The 19,323-nt window shown below is 45.8% G+C and overlaps 1 protein-coding gene across 3 annotated transcripts in view; it reads left to right on the top strand.

Moving 5' to 3' along the window:
- The window catches only part of QRICH2 (glutamine rich 2), a 115,334-nt gene that overhangs the window by 55,439 nt on the left and 40,572 nt on the right, over positions 1-19,323 (top strand). The gene's annotated exons all lie outside the window — the stretch shown is intronic.

The following is a 19,323-nucleotide window of genomic DNA, read 5'->3' on the forward strand; positions in this document are numbered from 1 at the left end:
GTCCTGTATGAAGAAGACATTACTGACCAGAATATGCCATCTCCAGTAATCACCAGTGCAGTGTAGATCACATATCACTGATCAGGTCCTGGGTGTCCTGTATGAAGAAGACAATACTGACCAGAATATGCCATCTACAGTAATCACCAGTGTAGACCACATATCACTGATCAAGTCCTGGGGGTCCTGTATGAAGGAGACATTACTGACCAGAATATGCCATCTCCAGTAATCACCAGTGCAGTGTAGACCACATATCAATGATCAGGTCCTGGGGGTCCTGTATGAAGGCGACATTACTGACCAGAATATGCCATCTACAGTAATCACCAGTGTAGACCACATATCACTGATCAGGTCCTGGGGGTCCTGTATGAAGGCGACATTACTGTAGATGGCATATTCTGGTCAGTAATCACCAGTGTAGACCACATATCACTGATCAGGTCCTGGGGGTCCTGTATGAAGAAGACAATACTGACCAGAATATGCCATCCCCAGTAATCACCAGTGTAGACCACATATCACTGATCAGATCCTGGGGGTCATGTACAGTATGAATACAATGCTGACCAGAATATGCCATCTCCAGTAATCACCACTCACCAGTGTAGACCACATATCGCTGATCAGATCCTGGGGGTCCTGCATGAATACAATACTGACCAGAATATGCCATCTGCAGTAATCACCAGTGCAGTAATCAACAGTGTAGACTACATATCACTGATTAGGTCCTGGGGGTCCTGTATGAAGGAGACATTACTGACCAGAATATGCCATCTCCAGTAATCACCAGTGCAGTGTAGACCACATATCACTGATCAGATCCTGGGGGTCATGTATGAATACAATACTGACCAGAATTTGCCATCTACAGTAATCACCAGTGTAGACCACATATCAATGATCAGGTCCTGGGGGTCCTGTATGAAGGCGACATTACTGACCAGAATATGCCATCTACAGTAATCACCAGTGTAGACCACATATCACTGATCAGGTCCTGGGGGTCCTGTATGAAGAAGACATTACTGACCAGAATATGCCATCTCCAGTAATCACCAGTGCAGTGTAGACCACATATCACTGATCAGGTCCTGGGTGTCCTGTATGAAGAAGACAATACTGAACAGAATATGCCATCTACAGTAATCACCAGTGTAGACCACATATCACTGATCAGGTCCTGGGGGTCCTGTATGAAGGAGACATTACTGACCAGAATATGCCATCTCCAGTAATCACCAGTGCAGTGTAGACCACATATCAATGATCAGGTCCTGGGGGTCCTGTATGAAGGTGACATTACTGACCAGAATATGCCATCTACAGTAATCACCAGTGTAGACCACATATCACTGATCAGGTCCTGGGGGTCCTGTATGAAGGCGACATTACTGTAGATGGCATATTCTGGTCAGTAATCACCAGTGTAGACCACATATCACTGATCAGGTCCTGGGGGTCCTGCATGAAGAAGACAATACTGACCAGAATATGCCATCCCCAGTAATCACCAGTGTAGACCACATATCACTGATCAGATCCTGGGGGTCATGTACAGTATGAATACAATGCTGACCAGAATATGCCATCTCCAGTAATCACCACTCACCAGTGTAGACCACATATCGCTGATCAGATCCTGGGGGTCCTGCATGAATACAATACTGACCAGAATATGTCATCTGCAGTAATCACCAGTGCAGTAATCACCAGTGTAGACCACATATCACTGATTAGGTCCTGGGGGTCCTGTATGAAGGAGACATTACTGACCAGAATATGCCATCTCCAGTAATCACCAGTGCAGTGTAGACCACATATCACTGATTAGGTCCTGGGCGTCCTGTATGAAGAAGACAATACTGACCAGAATATGCCATCTCCAATAATTACCAGTGTAGACCACATATCACTGATCAGGTCCTGGGGGTCCTGTATGAAGGCGACATTACTGTAGATGGCATATTCTGGTCAGTAATCACCAGTGTAGACCACATATCGCTGATCAGGTCCTGGACGTCCTGTATGAAGAAGACAATACTGACCAGAATATGCCATCTCCAATAATTACCAGTGTAGACCACATATCACTGATCAGGTCCTGGGGGTCCTGTATGAAGGCGACATTACTGACCAGAATATGCCATCTCCAGTAATCACCTGTGTAGACCACATATCACTGATCAGATCCTGGGGGTCATGTATGAATACAATACTGACCAGAATATGTCATCTCCAGTAATCATTAGTGTAGACCACATATCACTGATCAGGTCCTGGGCGTCCTGTATGAAGAAGACAATACTGACCAGAATATGCCATCTACAGTAATCACCAGTGTGGACCACATATCACTGATCAGGTCCTGGGGGTCCTGTATGAAGAAGACATTACTGACCAGAATATGCCATCTCCAGTAATCACCAGTGCAGTGTAGACCACATATCACTGATCAGGTCCTGGGTGTCCTGTATGAAGAAGACAATACTGACCAGAATATGCCATCTACAGTAATCACCAGTGTAGACCACATATCACTGATCAGATCCTGGGGGTCATGTATGAATACAATACTGACCAGAATATGTCATCTCCAGTAATCATCAGTGTAGACCACATATCACTGATCAGGTCCTTGGCGTCCTGTATGAAGAAGACAATACTGACCAGAATATGCCATCTACAGTAATCACCAGTGTAGACCACTTATCACTGATCAGGTCCTGGGGGTCCTGTATGAAGGAGACATTACTGACCAGAATATGCCATCTCTAGTAATCACCAGTGCAGTGTAGACCACATATCAATGATCAGGTCCTGGGGGTCCTGCACGAAGGCGACATTACTGACCAGAATATGCCATCTACAGTAATCACCAGTGTAGACCACATATCACTGATCAGGTCCTGGGGATCCTGTATGAAGGAAACATTACTGACCAGAATATGCCATCTCCAGTAATCACCAGTGCAGTGTAGACCACATATCAATGATCAGGTCCTGGGGGTCCTGTATGAAGGCGACATTACTGACCAGAATATGCCATCTACAGTAATCACCAGTGTAGACCACATATCACTGATCAGGTCCTGGGGATCCTGTATGAAAGAGACATTACTGACCAGAATATGCCATCTCCAGTAATCACCAGTGTAGACCACATATCACTGATCAGGTCCTGGGGGTCCTGTATGAAGGAGACATTACTGACCAGAATATGCCATCTCCAGTAATCACCAGTGCAGTGTAGACCACATATCAATGATCAGGTCCTGGGGGTCCTGTGTGAAGGCGACATTACTGACCAGAATATGCCATCTACAGTAATCACCAGTGTAGACCACATATCACTGATCAGGTCCTGGGGATCCTGTATGAAAGAGACATTACTGACCAGAATATGCCATCTCCAGTAATCACCAGTGTAGACCACATATCGCTGATAAGATCCTGGGGATCCTGTATGAAGGAGACATTACTGACCACAATATGCCATCTCCAGTAATCACCAGTGTAGACCACATATCGCTGAACAGATCCTGGGGGTCCTGCATTAATACAATACTGACCAGAATATGCCATCCCCAGTAATCACCAGTGTAGACCACATATCACTGATCAGATCCTGGGGGTCATGTACAGTATGAATACAATACTGACCAGAATATGCCATCTCCAGTAATCACCACTCACCAGTGTAGACCACATATCGCTGATCAGATCCTGGGGGTCCTGCATGAATACAATACTGACCAGAATATGCCATCTTCAGTAATCACCAGTGCAGTAATCACCAGTGTAGACCACATATCACTGATCAGGTCCTGGGGATCCTGTATGAAGGAGACATTACTGACCAGAATATGCCATCTCCAGTAATCACCAGTGTAGACCACATATCACTGATCAGATCCTGGGGGTCATGTATGAATACAATACTGACCAGAATATGTCATCTCCAGTAATCATCAGTGTAGACCACATATCACTGATCAGGTCCTGGGGATCCTGTATGAAGGAGACATTACTGACCAGAATCTGCCATCTCCAGTAATCATCAGTGTAGACCACATATCACTGATCAGGTCCTGGGCGTCCTGTATGAAGAAGACAATACTGACCAGAATATGCCATCTCCAATAATTACCAGTGTAGACCACATATCACTGATCAGGTCCTGGGGGTCCTGTATGAAGGAGACATTACTGACCAGAATATGCCATCTGCAGTAATCAACAGTGTAGACCACATATCACTGATCGGGTCCTGTATGAAGAAGACAATACTGACCAGAATATGCCATCTCCAGTAATCACCAGTGTAGACCACATATCACTGATCAGGTCCTGGGAGTCCTGTATAACGGAGACATTACTGACCAGAATATGCCATCTGCTGTAATCAACAGTGTAGACCACATATCACTGATCAGATCCTGGGGTTCCTGTATGAAGGAGACATTACTGACCAGAATATGCCATATGCAGTAATCACCAGTGTAGACCACATATCGCTGATCAGGTCCTGGGAGTCCTGTATGAAGGAGACAATACTGACCAGAATATGCCATCTCCAGTAATCACCAGTGTAGACCACATATCGCTGATCAGGTCCTGGGAGTCCTGTATGAAGGAGACAATACTGACCGGAATATGCCATCTCCAGTAATCACCAGTGTAGACCACATATCGCTGATCAGGTCCTGGGGGTCCTGTATGAATACAATACTGACCAGAATATGCCATCTCTAGTAATCACCAGTGTAGACCACATATCACTGATCAGGTCCTGGGGGTCCAGTATGAATACAATACTGACCAGAATATGCCATCTCTAGTAATCACCAGTGTAGACCACATATCGCTGATCAAGTCCTGGGGGTCCTGTATGAATACAATACTGACCAGAATATGCCATCTCTAGTAATCACCAGTGTAGACCACATATCGCTGATCAGGTCCTGGGAGTCCTGTATGAAGGAGACAATACTGACCAGAATATGCCATCTGCAGTAATCACCAGTGTAGACCACATATCGCTGATCAGGTCCTGGGAGTCCTGTATGAAGGAGACAATACTGACCACAATATACCATCTCCAGTAATCACCAGTGTAGACCACATATCGCTGATCAGATCCTGGGGTCCTGCATGAATACAATACTGAGCAGAATATGCCATCTACAGTAATCACCAGTGCAGTAATCACCAGTGTAGACCACATATCACTGATTAGGTCCTGGGGTCCTGTATGAAGGAGACATTACTGACCAGAATATGCCATCTCCAGTAATCACCAGTGTAGACCACATATCACTGATCAGATCCTGGGGGTCATGTACAGTATGAATACAATACTGACCAGAATATGCCATCTCCAGTAATCACCACTCACCAGTGTAGACCACATATCGCTGATCAGATCCTGGGGGTCCTGCATGAATACAATACTGACCAGAATCACCAGTGCAGTAATCACCAGTGTGGACCACATATCACTGATCAGGTCCTGGGGGTCCTGTATGAAGGCGACATTACTGTAGATGGCATATTCTGGTCAGTAATCACCAGTGTAGACCACATATCACTGATTAGGTCCTGGGGGTCCTGTATGAAGGAGACATTACTGACCAGAATATGCCATCTCCAGTAATCACCAGTGCAGTGTAGACCACATATCAATGATCAGGTCCTGGGGATCCTGTATGAAGGAGACATTACTGACTAGAATCTGCCATCTCCAGTAATCATCAGTGTAGACCACATATCACTGATCAGTTCCTGGGCGTCCTGTATGAAGGCGACATTACTGACCAGAATATGCCATCTCCAGTAATCACCAGTGTAGACCACATATCACTGATCAGATCCTGGGGGTCATGTATGAATACAATACTGACCAGAATATGCCATCTCCAGTAATTACCAGTGTAGACCACATATCACTGATCAAGTCCAGGGGATCCTGTATGAATGAGACATTACTGACCAGAATATGCCATCTCCAGTAATCACCAGTGTAGACCACATATCGCTGATCAGATCCTGGGGATCCTGTATGAAGAAGACAATACTGACCAGAATATGCCATCCCCAGTAATCACCAGTGTAGACCACATATCACTGATCAGATCCTGGGGGTCATGTACAGTATGAATACAATACTGACCAGAATATGCCATCTCCAGTAATCACCACTCACCAGTGTAGACCACATATCGCTGATCAGATCCTGGGGGTCATGTATGAATACAATACTGAACAGAATATGTCATCTCCAGTAGTCATCAGTGTAGACCACATATCACTGATCAGGTCCTGGGGATCCTGTATGAAGGAGACATTACTGACCAGAATCTGCCATCTCCAGTAATCATCAGTGTAGACCACATATCACTGATCAGGTCCTGGGCGTCCTGTATGAAGAAGACAATACTGACCAGAATATGCCATCTCCAATAATTACCAGTGTAGACCACATATCACTGATCAGGTCCTGGGGGTCCTGTATGAAGGAGACATTACTGACCAGAATATGCCATCTGCAGTAATCAACAGTGTAGACCACATCACTGATCGGGTCGTGTATGAAGAAGACAATACTGACCAGAATATGCCATCTCCAGTAATTACCAGTGTAGACCACATATCACTGATCAGGTCCTGGGGGTCCTGTATGAAGGAGACATTACTGACCAGAATATGCCATCTCTAGTAATCACCAGTGTAGACCACATATCACTGATCAGATCCTGGGGGTCATGTATGAATACAATACTGACCAGAATATGCCATCTCCAGTAATCACCAGTGTAGACCACATATCACTGATCAGGTCCTGAGGGTCTTGTATGAAGGAAACATTACTGACCAGAATATGTCATCTCAATATAATCACCAGTTTAGGCTACATATCATTCACCAGGTCATGGGGGTCCTGATGCTCTATGTTAGCTATATCCATTATGGAGCTGGTCAGAGTGTGTTGACCGGGCTCTGGAGCCAGTTCTGATCACGGCTGTTAACCCCTAAAATGTCACTGTCAATCACTTATAGCGGCATTTAAGCCATGTGTTCCCGCCATGTCATTTTTTTCCCCAGTGGCCATCACCCTCCATGACATAATCGCGAGGTACCTATGAATTGCAATGCCAGCCAGGGGCCTGTTGGGGGTCCATGTGACTGCCATGCTGGTACTCCTGTGAAGCCTGGGTTTCATAGATAGCAGACCAGGATTATGTATTGTAGTATAGTGTACTATATAATAGGTTCAAGTCCACTATGGAGATTAAAAAAAAAAAATAGTTTTTGAAAATAATATAAAAAAGATATACGTAACCCTTTTCTCCAGTTAAAAGAAATAATGTAAAAAAACATAAGCATAATTAACTCCTATCCGACATGCGGGAGCTGCATTTTCGCAAACAGCAGTATATGTATGGCGCGGCCTAACACAGAGCTGACACCCCGCAGCAACGCCCACAATCAGTAGCGACAGCGGCTTAGGGGAGCATCGCGCAGGGTATCAGATCAGCGATCTGACACCATACAGTGATATCCCAGGATGGGACAATGTAAAAAAGTAAAAAGAAAATTATTAAAAACTGTAAAGGTTTTTTTTTTTTAAATCTGTTTCTGCCATTGGACGTACTATCCCGTCCATGTGACCTGGGACTTAATTCCCATGGACGGGATAGTACGTCATAGCGATCAGTGGCTCCCCCGGGGGGGGAGCGCTGCTGATCGCGGCCGGGTGTCAGCTGATTATTACAGCTGACACCCGGCACTATGTGTCAGGGGCGGTCACAGACTGCCCCCGGCACTTTGACCCCTGACACACTGCGATCAAACATGATCTCAATGTATCGGGGGGATTAGGGAAGCATCGTCAGGGAGGGGGCTCCCTCCGTGCTTCCCTGAGACCACCGGAGCAGCACGATGTGCTGCGCTACTGTGGGGAGGAGGACCCCCATATAGTGTTTGGGCCGGAACCAGGGAGACCGCCATCAGGGTTATTGAAGGAACCACACCAGGGGGATTACAAAGGGAGACATGCGACTGAAGTTGTCAGGGCAACAGGGGGCGGGGCTAGGACACAAGGAGCAGGGGCACCCTGAGGTGGCAGTTGGGAGAGAGCGAGAGAAAAAGCAGGAGGCAGGGTGACTTGCAGGGGCACCGACAGGAGCCTGTGGGAAGAAAACTGCGCATTGTCCGACAAGAGATACGTGAGAGACTGTTACCGGAGACTGCTCCCCGCCCCCGTTCTCAGAGAATCATCCCCGCTGCCCCCGGCCTTTGTGGGAGAGGGACTTTACCTCAGGTTGTGGCCGTGAGTACACGTAACCAGGCCACAGAGGCATGGACACTTACCCCCAGCCTTCCCCCACTACGCCGACCCGGCCGTCACCAGCCTGAAGATACGCCACCTCGTCTTAGGCGAGATTAAAGGGCCACTACCCCGGCTTTGGGAGCGACTCCTTAATAAAGGACGGCTACAGGTGAACTGGGGAACTGCGTCATCACCGCGCGCCACCATCATCGCTTTCTTCAGGGCCTGTTGCGCCCCACCGGCATTGCGTACTTCAGGGCCTGTTGCGCCCCACCGGCATAGTTTTCTTCAGGGCCTGTTGCGCCCCACCGGCATCGCTTTCTTCAGGGCTTGTTGCGCCCCATCGTACCAGTTTTCTTCAGGGCTTGTTGCCCCCCACCGTTCAGTTTTCTTCAGGGCCTGCAGCGCCCCATCGTTCCAGTTTTCTTCAGGGCCCGTTGCGCCCCACCATACAGTTTCTTCAGGGCCTGTTGCGCCCCATCGTTCCAATTTTCTTCAGGGCCTGCTGCGCCCCACCGTTCTGGTTTCTTCAGGGCCGGACGAGCCCAAGTCCGTCCGGTAAATCGTGGATTACAAGGCAGCCTCATCTGCAATCCCTGAGTGGTCGTATCCGTGAACTCGAGCGACTCCCGGAAGGCTAAGTGCAATATAGAGAAATAAGGACCCTTAGTTTGTACGTTGTTTCCCGAGTCCCTGCGAGGACAAATAGGTGTTACCCCTTTTTGTTGAAACAGTTTAGCCCTTGCGGCTTGAAATTTATAAAAGTTTATTTCACACCACATTCAGTCTCGTGTCTCGTCACTGCATAATGTGAGCCTGCTCGAACCCTACACTACGCCGACGGTCTCCTTCCGCAGGTAGGCAGCTTCTTCAGTGCCTGCAGAGAGCAGGCACGAGGAAACCTGCTGCATCGCCTGTCAGATCATTGATCTGACACAGCGCTGTGTAATGTGTCAGATCAGCGATCTGACACATTATAGTGATGCCCCCCCGGGACAATGTAATAAAGTAAAAAAAAACACACAACATCGCTAAATAAATAAAAAAAATTCCCTAATTCATTTTTTGGAAGTCAAAAACAATTAAAAGTACACATATTTAGTATCGCCGCGTCCGTAACGACCCGCCCTATAAAACTGTCCCTCTAGTTAACCCCTGTAGTGAACCCCTTAAAAAATAAAAAAGCAAAAAACAATGCTTTATCATCATTTCGCCGAACAAAAAGTGGAATAACGCGCGATCAAAAAGACGGATATAAATAACCATGGTACCGTTGAAAACGTCATCTTGTCCCGCAAAAAAAGAGCTGCCACACAGCGTCATCAGAGAAAAGGTAAAAAGTCTTAGCTCGCAGAATAAAGCAATGCAAAAATAATTATTTTTTATATAAAATTGTTTTCATTGCATAAAACCACCAAAACATAAAAAAAGGACATAAATGAGGTATCACTGTTATCGTACTGAATCGAATTAACCCGCTTTATCAATTTTACCACAGGCGGAATGGTGTAAACGCACCCCCCAAAAGAAATTCATGAAATGCTGGTTTTTGTTCATTCTGCGTCGGAAAAAAAAAAAAAAGATCAAAAAATGTTACGTGCCCGAAAATGGTACCAATAAAAACGTCAACTCATCCCGCAAAAAATATGACCTCATATGACTCGGTGGGTCAAAATATGTAAAAATTATAGCTTTCAAATTGTGGTGATGCAAAAACTTTTTTTTTACAATAAATAGCGTCTTTTAGCGTATGACAGCTGCCAAACATAAAAACCCACCATAAATAGTAAATCAAACCCCCGTTATCACCCCCTTAGTTAGGGAAAAATAATAATTAAAAAAAAAAAAATGTATTTATTTCCATTTTCCCATTAGGGTTAGGGGTGTGTTGGGGTTAGGGTTGGAGTTAGAATTGGGGGGTTTCCACTGTTTAGGCACATCAGGTGCTCTCCAAATGCAACATGGCGTCTGATCTCAATTCCAGCCAATTCTGCGTTAAAAAAGTCAAACGGTGCTCCTTCCCTTCCAAGCTCTGCCATGCGCCCAAACAGTGTTTTATCCCCACATATGGAGTATCAGCCTACTCAGGACAAATTGCACAACAACTTTTGGGGTCCAATTTCTCCTGTTACCCTTGGGAAAATTAAAAAATTGGGGGCAAAAATATCAATTTTTGTGGAAAAAAAATATGATTTTTTTATGGCTCTACGTTATAAACTTCTGTGAAGCACTTGGGGGGTTCAAAGTGCTCACCACACATCCTTGGGGGGGGGGGTCTAGTTTCCAAAATGGAGTCAATTGCGGGGGGTTTCAACAGTTTAGGCACATCAGAGGCTCTCCAAACGCGACATGACCCCCGCAGACCATTCCATCAAAGTCTGCATTCCAAAACGTCACTACTTCCCTTCCAAACCCCGACGTGTGCCCATACAGTAGTTTTCTCCCACATATGGGGTATCAGCGTACTCAGGACAAATTGGACAACAACTTTTGGTGTCCAATTTCTCCTGTTACCCTTGGTAAAATAAAAAAATTTGGGGACTAAAAGATCATGTTTGTGGAAAAAATATAATTTTTTTATTTCCACGCCCTTGGGGGTTCAAGTTCTCACCACACATCTAGATAAGTTCCTTGTGGGGGTCTAGTTTCCAAAATGGTGTCATTTGTGGGGGGTTTCCACTGTTTTGGCACATCAGGGGCTTTCCAAACGCGATATGGCGTCCGATCTCAATTCCAGCCAAAAAAGTCAAATGGCGCTGCTTCCCTTCCGAGCTCTGCCTTGCACCCAAATAGTCGTTTACACCCACATATGGGGTATTAGCGTACTCAGGACAAATTGCACAATAACTTTTGGGGTCCTGTTACCCTTGAGAAAATAAAAATTTGGGGGTGAAAAGATCATTTTTGTGGAAAAAATATGATTTTTTAATTGTACGGCTGTGCGTTATAAACTTCTCTGAAGCCCTTGGGGGTTCAAACTTCTCACTGCATATCTAGATAAGTTTCTTGGGGGGTCTAGTTTCTAAAATGGGGTCACTTGTGGGGGTTTTCCACTGTTTAGGCACATCAGGGGTCTCCAAACGTGACATGGCGTCCGATCTGAATTCCAGTCAATTTTGCATTGAAAAGTCAAACGGCACTCCTTCCCTTCCGAGCTCTGCGATGCACCAAAACAGTGGTTCCCCCCCACATATCAGGTATCAGCGTACTCAGGACAAATTGCACAATAACTTTTGCAGTCCATTTTCTTCTGATACCCTTACCTGGGCGCTCGCCCTCGGGGGCTCTGGAGCCGTGACCCAGAGGGTCCACTTCTGGGTTTCCTCTACATTCCTCTTTGCAACAGCAAACCGTAACAATAGGACTTACCAGCTTCTCTTCAGTTGCTCTAGACTCCTGCAGGATAAAGGACCTTTGCTGACGTCATGGTCACATGCTTGTGATGTCTCCAACGGTCCTTCCGCAGTTTTAACCTCAGAAAATACATTTCTAAGGTAAATATCGGGTTGCTAAGCGTCGCGCGTCACTTAGTTACCTGATGTGTACCTTAGAAACCAGCGTGCTCGCAGCTCCTGTTTGGCAGCTCACCAGCGATCATGTAGCGATGCACCAGCGATCCTGACAAGGTCGTATCGTTGTCGGAATCACTGGTGCATCGTTTAGTGTAACGGGGCCTTAACCAAATTTGCGGACAATGCAAAGCTAGGTGTGATAGCTAACACTAGAGAAGACCGAAAAAGGATTCAGGAAGATCTAGATAAGCCTGAACAATGGGCAGCAACTAATAGAATGGTAATGGTATTTAACAGGGAGAAATGCAAGATTCTACATCTAGGCAAGAAAAGCAAAAATTACATCTACAGAATGGGAGGAATAGAACTAACCAACAGCACGTGTGAAAAAGGCTTGGGTACAGTATATTAATAGATCACAGACTGCACATGAGTCAACAGTGTGATGACGCAGCAAAAAAAGCAAACATAGTTCTAGGATGTATTAAGAGAAGCATAGAGTCTAGATCATGTGAATTATCCCACTCTATTTCTCCTTGGTCAGGCCTCATCTGGAACACTGTGTCCAGTTCTGGGCACCACATTTTAAAGGGAATCTGTCACCCCTCGGAAATTATATGACCTATTAATACGGGCATACAGGTAATAGAAATGTTAAGCTAGTCCTCCGTGTATGCCTCATATTAATGGTCTTGTTGCTGAGAAATGTTATATTCTGTCTTTATGCTAATGATTTCTTCCAGGCTCAGGGGCGTGCAGTGCCTGGAAGAAATCCCTGCCTTCTCTCCTCATTACAATACTACCCCCCTCTCATGCACGACAGTTATGGCCCCGGATTCCTGCGCTCTGCACGCCCTCAGAAATACATACCTCATCCTCCCTTCTATGGGCACTGCAGTCAGGGATCTTCTGCTCAGACGCCAGCGAGTCACTGCGAAGTCCAATATGCGCACCTGCACAGTCATCACTAGGAACCATGTGTACGTGGCGATGACTATGCAGGGAGAGCATACTATCATCAGCGTGCACACCTGAGGTCACAGTGACTCGCTGGCGCCTGTGAAGAAGATTCCTGAATGCAAGGCCCACAGAAGGGAGGATGAGGTGTGTATTTCCGAGGGCGTGCAGAGCGTAGGATTCTGGGGACAGAATTGACATGCATCGGAGGGGGGTAGTATTATAATGAGGAGAGGAGGCAGGGATTTCTTCCAGGCACCACATGCCCCGGAACCTACAAGAAACAAAATGAACAAAAACTCTGCTGTAACTAAATAAGTAAAAATAAAAAAGTGCATTTAAATAACACAGCGTTCTTAGCAATACTGTTTTTGATCAAAAATAGCATAAAAGCCATCCCACCGTCGAAAAGGTGACTCTGATCGGGGCGGTCCTACATTGTCTAATATTAAAGTTGACCTCAGTGTGTGAATAAGGGCAGACAAAAGGACCAGGTCCCAACCAGTGGACACCAGTCAGGGGAAGCTTTTAAATGTAATCTCCATCTCAGGAAAGAGAGGCCACATCCTGACTGGATATTACATTTAAAAGCTTCCCTAGACTGGTGTCCACTGGTTGGGACCCGGTCCTTTTGTCTGCCCTTATTCACACACTGAGGTCAACTTTGACACATGGTAAGGTTTTTAATATTAAACATTGTAGGACCGTCCCGATCAGAGTCACCTTTTCGATGGTGGGATGGCTTTTATGCTGTTTTTGATCATTTTGTTTCTTGTAGGTTTATATGATTTATGGCTAATGTGAAAATGCGTTTGTGCTGCATGTATACCAACTCAAACTAAGCTCAATTTTTGTGTTTTTTCTTTGTACTTTTGCATTCTGTGCAAGCCGGGGTGTGTCCTCTCTTTCCTGAGCTGGAGATTATTACATTTAAAAGCTTCCCTAGACTGGTGGGAAAGTTCTCACACAATGGTAGTGCGGTAAGTGAGAGCACCGGAGCTGATCAGCTAATACACTGCGGGAGCGATAGTCTCCTGTCAGTTTATCACTAGAGGCCGGGTAGAGTAGTCACATCTCCCAGTGTGACTGTTCTACACGTGAGATCGTTGTGGGACACTAGGTAAATGGACTACATCGGACAAGGAGTTTTATATGTTGGTTTGTTATTTTATTTTTGTTGCAGGAGATGAGGGAGTCGGGGATTAGGCGTTCGATAAGTATGGTTAATTAAGATTCAATAAAGGAGTCTGTGTGATTATTTCAAATAAAGGACTTTATTTTGGCTGTGTCTTTATTTACCATATAACTATGGGATTAGTAATGCATAGGTGTCTTATAGACGCCTCGCCACTACTAATCTGTGGGCTTGATGTCATCTGACAATACAAAGGTGACATCAACCCCACAAATATGAACCCCACTTGCCACCGCTACAGGGCAAGTGGAAAGAGCGAGGCTAAGTGCCAGAATTGGCGCATCTATAAGGCTACTTTCACATTTCAGGTTTTGTAATCCGGCGGCCTGCAGTGAAAAGTCGCAATACCGGATCCGTCAGAAAACGCTGACACCGGATACTTCTTTTGGCCGGATACGCTGGAGCAGAAATTTAAAGGAACATCGCATGACGAGAGAGAGCTGGAGCAGCAAATTAAAGGAAGAGGAGAGACAGAGTTAAAATTCATGCCAGGGAACATCTTCCGGCCATGCGCAGTTATAAAAAGCAGTCCGGCACAGGCAAAAAACGTTACATGGAACGTTTTTTCCAGACGCCGGACAGACAATTTTTGCCGGATCCGAAAAAAGCCGGACGTGACGCATGGCAATGCGACACTAATGAAACTCTATGGGGAAAAAAACGGATCCGGTGGCAACCGGTGCCGGATCCGGTTTTTACATATTTCACTGCATCGTGCCGGTTGCTAAAAAACTGAAATGTGAAAGTAGCCTAAGATGTTCCATTTCTGGGGTGGCTGAGAGCTGACGTTTTTAGCCTGGGGACGTGCCAATATCCATAGCCCCTTCCCAGGCTATTAATATCAGCCCGCAGCTTTCTGCCTAGCCTTTGCTGGTTTGATTATATAGGGGGACCCCATGTCAATTTTATTCTTAGGTTCCCCTGTAAACTAGCCAGTAAAGGCTAAGCAAACACCTGTGACCTGATATTAATAATCTGTGAGCCTTTATGGCTATCAGCTCCTTCCCAGAATATGAACATCAGCCCTCAGCTTGTTAAGAAAATTACACGGGAGCCCACTCAATTCTTTTTTTTTTTAAATAAACAGATATTACGTTTCATGCAGAGTGTGTGTGTGTGTGTGTGTGTCTGTCTGTCTTTATTTAACTCTTTCTGTACCGTTTTATAATGAGGGTATCTGGCTGATATATACACACACATTGCTCAAAAAAAGAAAGAACACTTAAACAACAGAATCTAACTCCAAATAAATCAAACTTCTATGAAATCAAACTGTCCACTTAGGAAGCAAAACTGATTGACAATCAATTTCACATGGTAAAGGTATCACTCCTTGAATACTTTTCTCAATTTTTGGGGGGACATAAGTATTTACATCACATGCTGTTGTGCAAATGGAATAGACAACAGATGGAAATTATTGGCAGTTATCAAGACACTCTCAATAAAGGAGTGGTTCTGCAGGTGGGGACCACAGACCACATCTCAGTACCAATGCTTTCTGGCTGATGTTTTGGTCACTTTTGAATGTTGGTTGTGCTTTCACACTCGTGGCAGCATGAGACAGACTCTACAACCCACACAAGTGGCTCAGGTAGTGCAGCTCATCCAGGATGTCACATGAATGCGAGCTGTGGCAAGAAGGTTTGCTGTGTCTGTCAGCATAGTGTCCAGAGGCTGGAGGTGCTACCAGGAGACAGGCCAGTACATCAGGAGATGTGGAGGGGCCGTAGGAGGGCAACAACCCAGCAGCAGGATCTCTACCTCCACCTTTGTGCAAGGAGGAACAGGAGGAGCACTGCAAAATGACCTCCAGCAGGCCACAAATGTGCATGTGTCTGCACAAATGGTTAGAAACCGACTCCATGAGGATGGTCTGAGGGCCCGACGTCCACAAATGGGGGTTGCGCTCACAGCCCAACACCGTGCAGGACGCTTGGCATTTGCCACAGAACACCAGGATTGGCAAATACGCCACTGGCGCCCTGTGCTGTTCGCAGATGAAAGCAGGTTCACACTTAGCACATGTGACAGAGTCTGGAGATGCCGTGGAGAGCGATCGTCTGCCTGCAACATCCTTCAGCATGACCGGTTTGGCAGTGGGTCAGTAATGGTGTGGGGTGACATTTCTTTGGAGAGCTGCACATCCCTCCATGTGCTCACCAGAGGTAGCCTGACTACCATTAGGTACCAATATTAGATCCTCAGACCCCTTGTGAGACCATATGCTGGTGCGGTTGGCCCTGGTTCCTCCTAATGCAGGACAATGCCAGACCTCATGTAGCTGGAGTATGTCAGCAGTTCCTGCAAGATGAAGGCATTGAAGCTATGGACTGGCCCGCCTGTTCCCCAGACCTGAATCCGATTGAGCACATCTGGGACATCATGTCTCGCTCCATCCACCAACGTCACGTTGCGCCACAGACTGTCCAGGAGTTGGCGGATGCTTTAGTCCAGGCCTCAGTTACCACAACTGTCTACAAAGAAAACTGTTGCTGATAGCAACCAATCACAGCTCATTTTTCATCTTTTAAATAGCTCTGGGACAGCGTGGCGAGTTTTGAGTGGTGAGTTTTGAGTGGCGACTGTTATGTGGCGAGGTTGGTGTATGTGTGGTGAAATGTGTGCTGAGGGTGGTATATGTGTTGAAGCACGTGGTAGTGTGTGGCGCATTTTGTGTGTGTTGTGTTCATATCCCCGTGTGTGGTGAGTATCCCATGTCAGGGCCCCACCTTAGCCACTGTACGGTATATACTGTTTGGCGCCATCGCTCTCATTCTTTAAGTCCCCCTTGCTCACATCTAGCAGCTGTCAATTTGCCTCCAACACTTTTCCTTTCACTTTTTCCCCATTATGTAGATAGGGGCAAAATTGTTTGGTGAATTGGAACGCGTGGGGTTAAAATTTCACCTCACAACATGGCCTATGACGCTCTTGGGGCTCAGATGTGTGACTGTGCCAAATTTTGTGGCTGTAGCTGTGACGGTGCGGATGCCAATCCCGGACATACACACATACATACACATCCACATTGAGCTTTATATATTAGATTTAGCTTACAAATCCATGCGAAATTTCAACTGCGTTTTTTGCCAATAGAGGCAGAAACTGCACAGAAATTTCCACAATCAAATCTTTAACGTGTGCACATAGCCTTAGGGTGATCAATGAGTGGAACAGGCTGGCAGGAAAGGTGGTGAGTTCTCCTTCAATGGAAGTCTTCAAACAGAGGCTGGACAGACATCTGATGGTTTAGTGAATCCTGCATTGAACTGGGGGTTGAACAGGATGACCCCGGAGGTCCCTTCCAACACAAACTTTCTATGATCTCCATGTAATCATCAGTGTCCCCATCACTATACTACTGTAGACCAGATGTCAGTCATGCAGCCAGCCTGAGCTCACATCTGCATTTTGCAATTCCCATTATCTGCTCCATTCTAGGAACAGATAAACATAATTCATGTATAGAACAGATCTGCTGCATAACTGATGCAAACAGAAGCAGAGGCTCTCCACTGATTATTATGGGGTCCCTCTGAGTTAGGTGTCAATTTTAGAACAGAAAAAGCGCCGTATGCAGAACTTTTTATGGTTCTGAAAGAGAACATAAATAAAGGTTCTGCATACTGCAACTGACTCATAACGGACCCCACAATAGTTAATGGGGCCCCATTGCGTCCGTTCCCATTTGTCCGGTAACTGATCCGTTTTGGACATGTATTCTGTTTACTTGTTCTGTTTTAGGAGGAGATAATTGGTATTCTCAAATGCAGCTGTAAAGCCATCCTTAGGGTTAAGTCAGGCGGTCTGTTTATGAGATGCTGGAGAATAGCAACTAAGCAACATTGTAATACAAGAATGAAGAGCAGCTATAAGTAGTAACACTACATCTTCTTGACACTCTCCATAGGGATCACATGTATAAGGACTTTGCCATTTGAGGAATCAGCCACAGACAGAATTGACCATTTCACCATTGGAGCCGTTTTATTAACACTGCTGTCAGTGCACAGACATATCAGAATCGGCAGGTGCTGTTTATGGCAGTCTGTGTTATGTCATCAGGGCACTCATCTACACATTGCAGTTCATCCACACATAGAAACTTTCCATTCACTGAGCAATTTGCTATAACTGGTTTGCCCAGATTTCTGTAGTCTTAGGCTGTGTGCACACGCTGCGGATTGGGGTGCGGATTTGGCCACGCGGATTTTGTAAAATCCGCAGGTAAATCTGCAGGTCAAAATACCTGCGGTTTTACCTGCGGATTGCTCTGCGGTTTTGCCCTGCGGTTTTTCATTGCCACAATGGAGGAGATGGCAAACCGCAGCGGAATCCGCAGAAAGAATTGACATGTCAATTCTTTCTGCGGTTTCAAAAGCGCAGGAAAACCGCGCTGAAAATTCCGCACCGTCTGCATTGCGGTTTTTTATTCCCATAGGGAATAATGGTACTGTACACCGCAGCAAAAACTGCTGCGGACCCGCAGCGGCCAAAACCGCACCCCAATCCGCAGCAGAATCCGCAGCGTGTGCACACTCCCTTAGGATCTGATCACCACTGTAGATTTTACTCTGCCATTGGGCATTTTGGTATTTTTATGGCACAGATAATGCCATCTTTAGCCCAGTTTTTGCTGACATATATAGCCCTCTTTATAAGTCAGTGGGGATTTTTCATTACTCCCCGATCAGTGGGAGTCGGACTGCCGGATCCCCCAGCGATCCTCAGGAGCAATGACCTGTAGTGCTAGCTAGAGAAAGCTGAGGGGTCTATGGTTCCTTTCGAGACAGGAGTGGACGATCACAGTGGTCTGTCCTCCACAAATTGAGCTGTCCTCGATTATGAGGAGCTGTAGTGGAGCGTTCAGCTGTATAGACGAATCGCTCATATTTCTAATGTGGATTTTGCAGCTTAGAAACCAGCCATGAAAAAAGGAGAGCATAGGAAGGAATGTCCTGGAGAGGAGAGCTGAACCACCGGGACACTAGATAATAATTTACCAACCAAAGCACTTTACATGGTAACACACTGGCGGTGCCTCCGTAGAACAGCACTGACATCCTTGTCACTCATATTTGACCCCTTTCAACTAATTTTAGTCCATAGGATCAGCGATGTGTGCAAAAGCAAACTGAGCTACACTTAAAGGGAATCTGTCAGTAGGATCAACCCTCCTATGCCGTCTATATGGGCATGTAGGTCATAAGAAGGTGAATAAAATGATACCTTGATATCTGCGATCCAATGTCTTATTCCAGAAAAATACACATATTTCTTTTGGGAGGGTTGATCCTGCTGACAGATTCCATTTAACCT

This window comes from Dendrobates tinctorius, unplaced genomic scaffold (genome assembly GCF_039654945.1).
Source record: "Dendrobates tinctorius isolate UK_male_01 unplaced genomic scaffold, ASM3965494v1 ptg000383l, whole genome shotgun sequence".
NCBI lineage: Eukaryota > Metazoa > Chordata > Amphibia > Anura > Dendrobatidae > Dendrobates > Dendrobates tinctorius.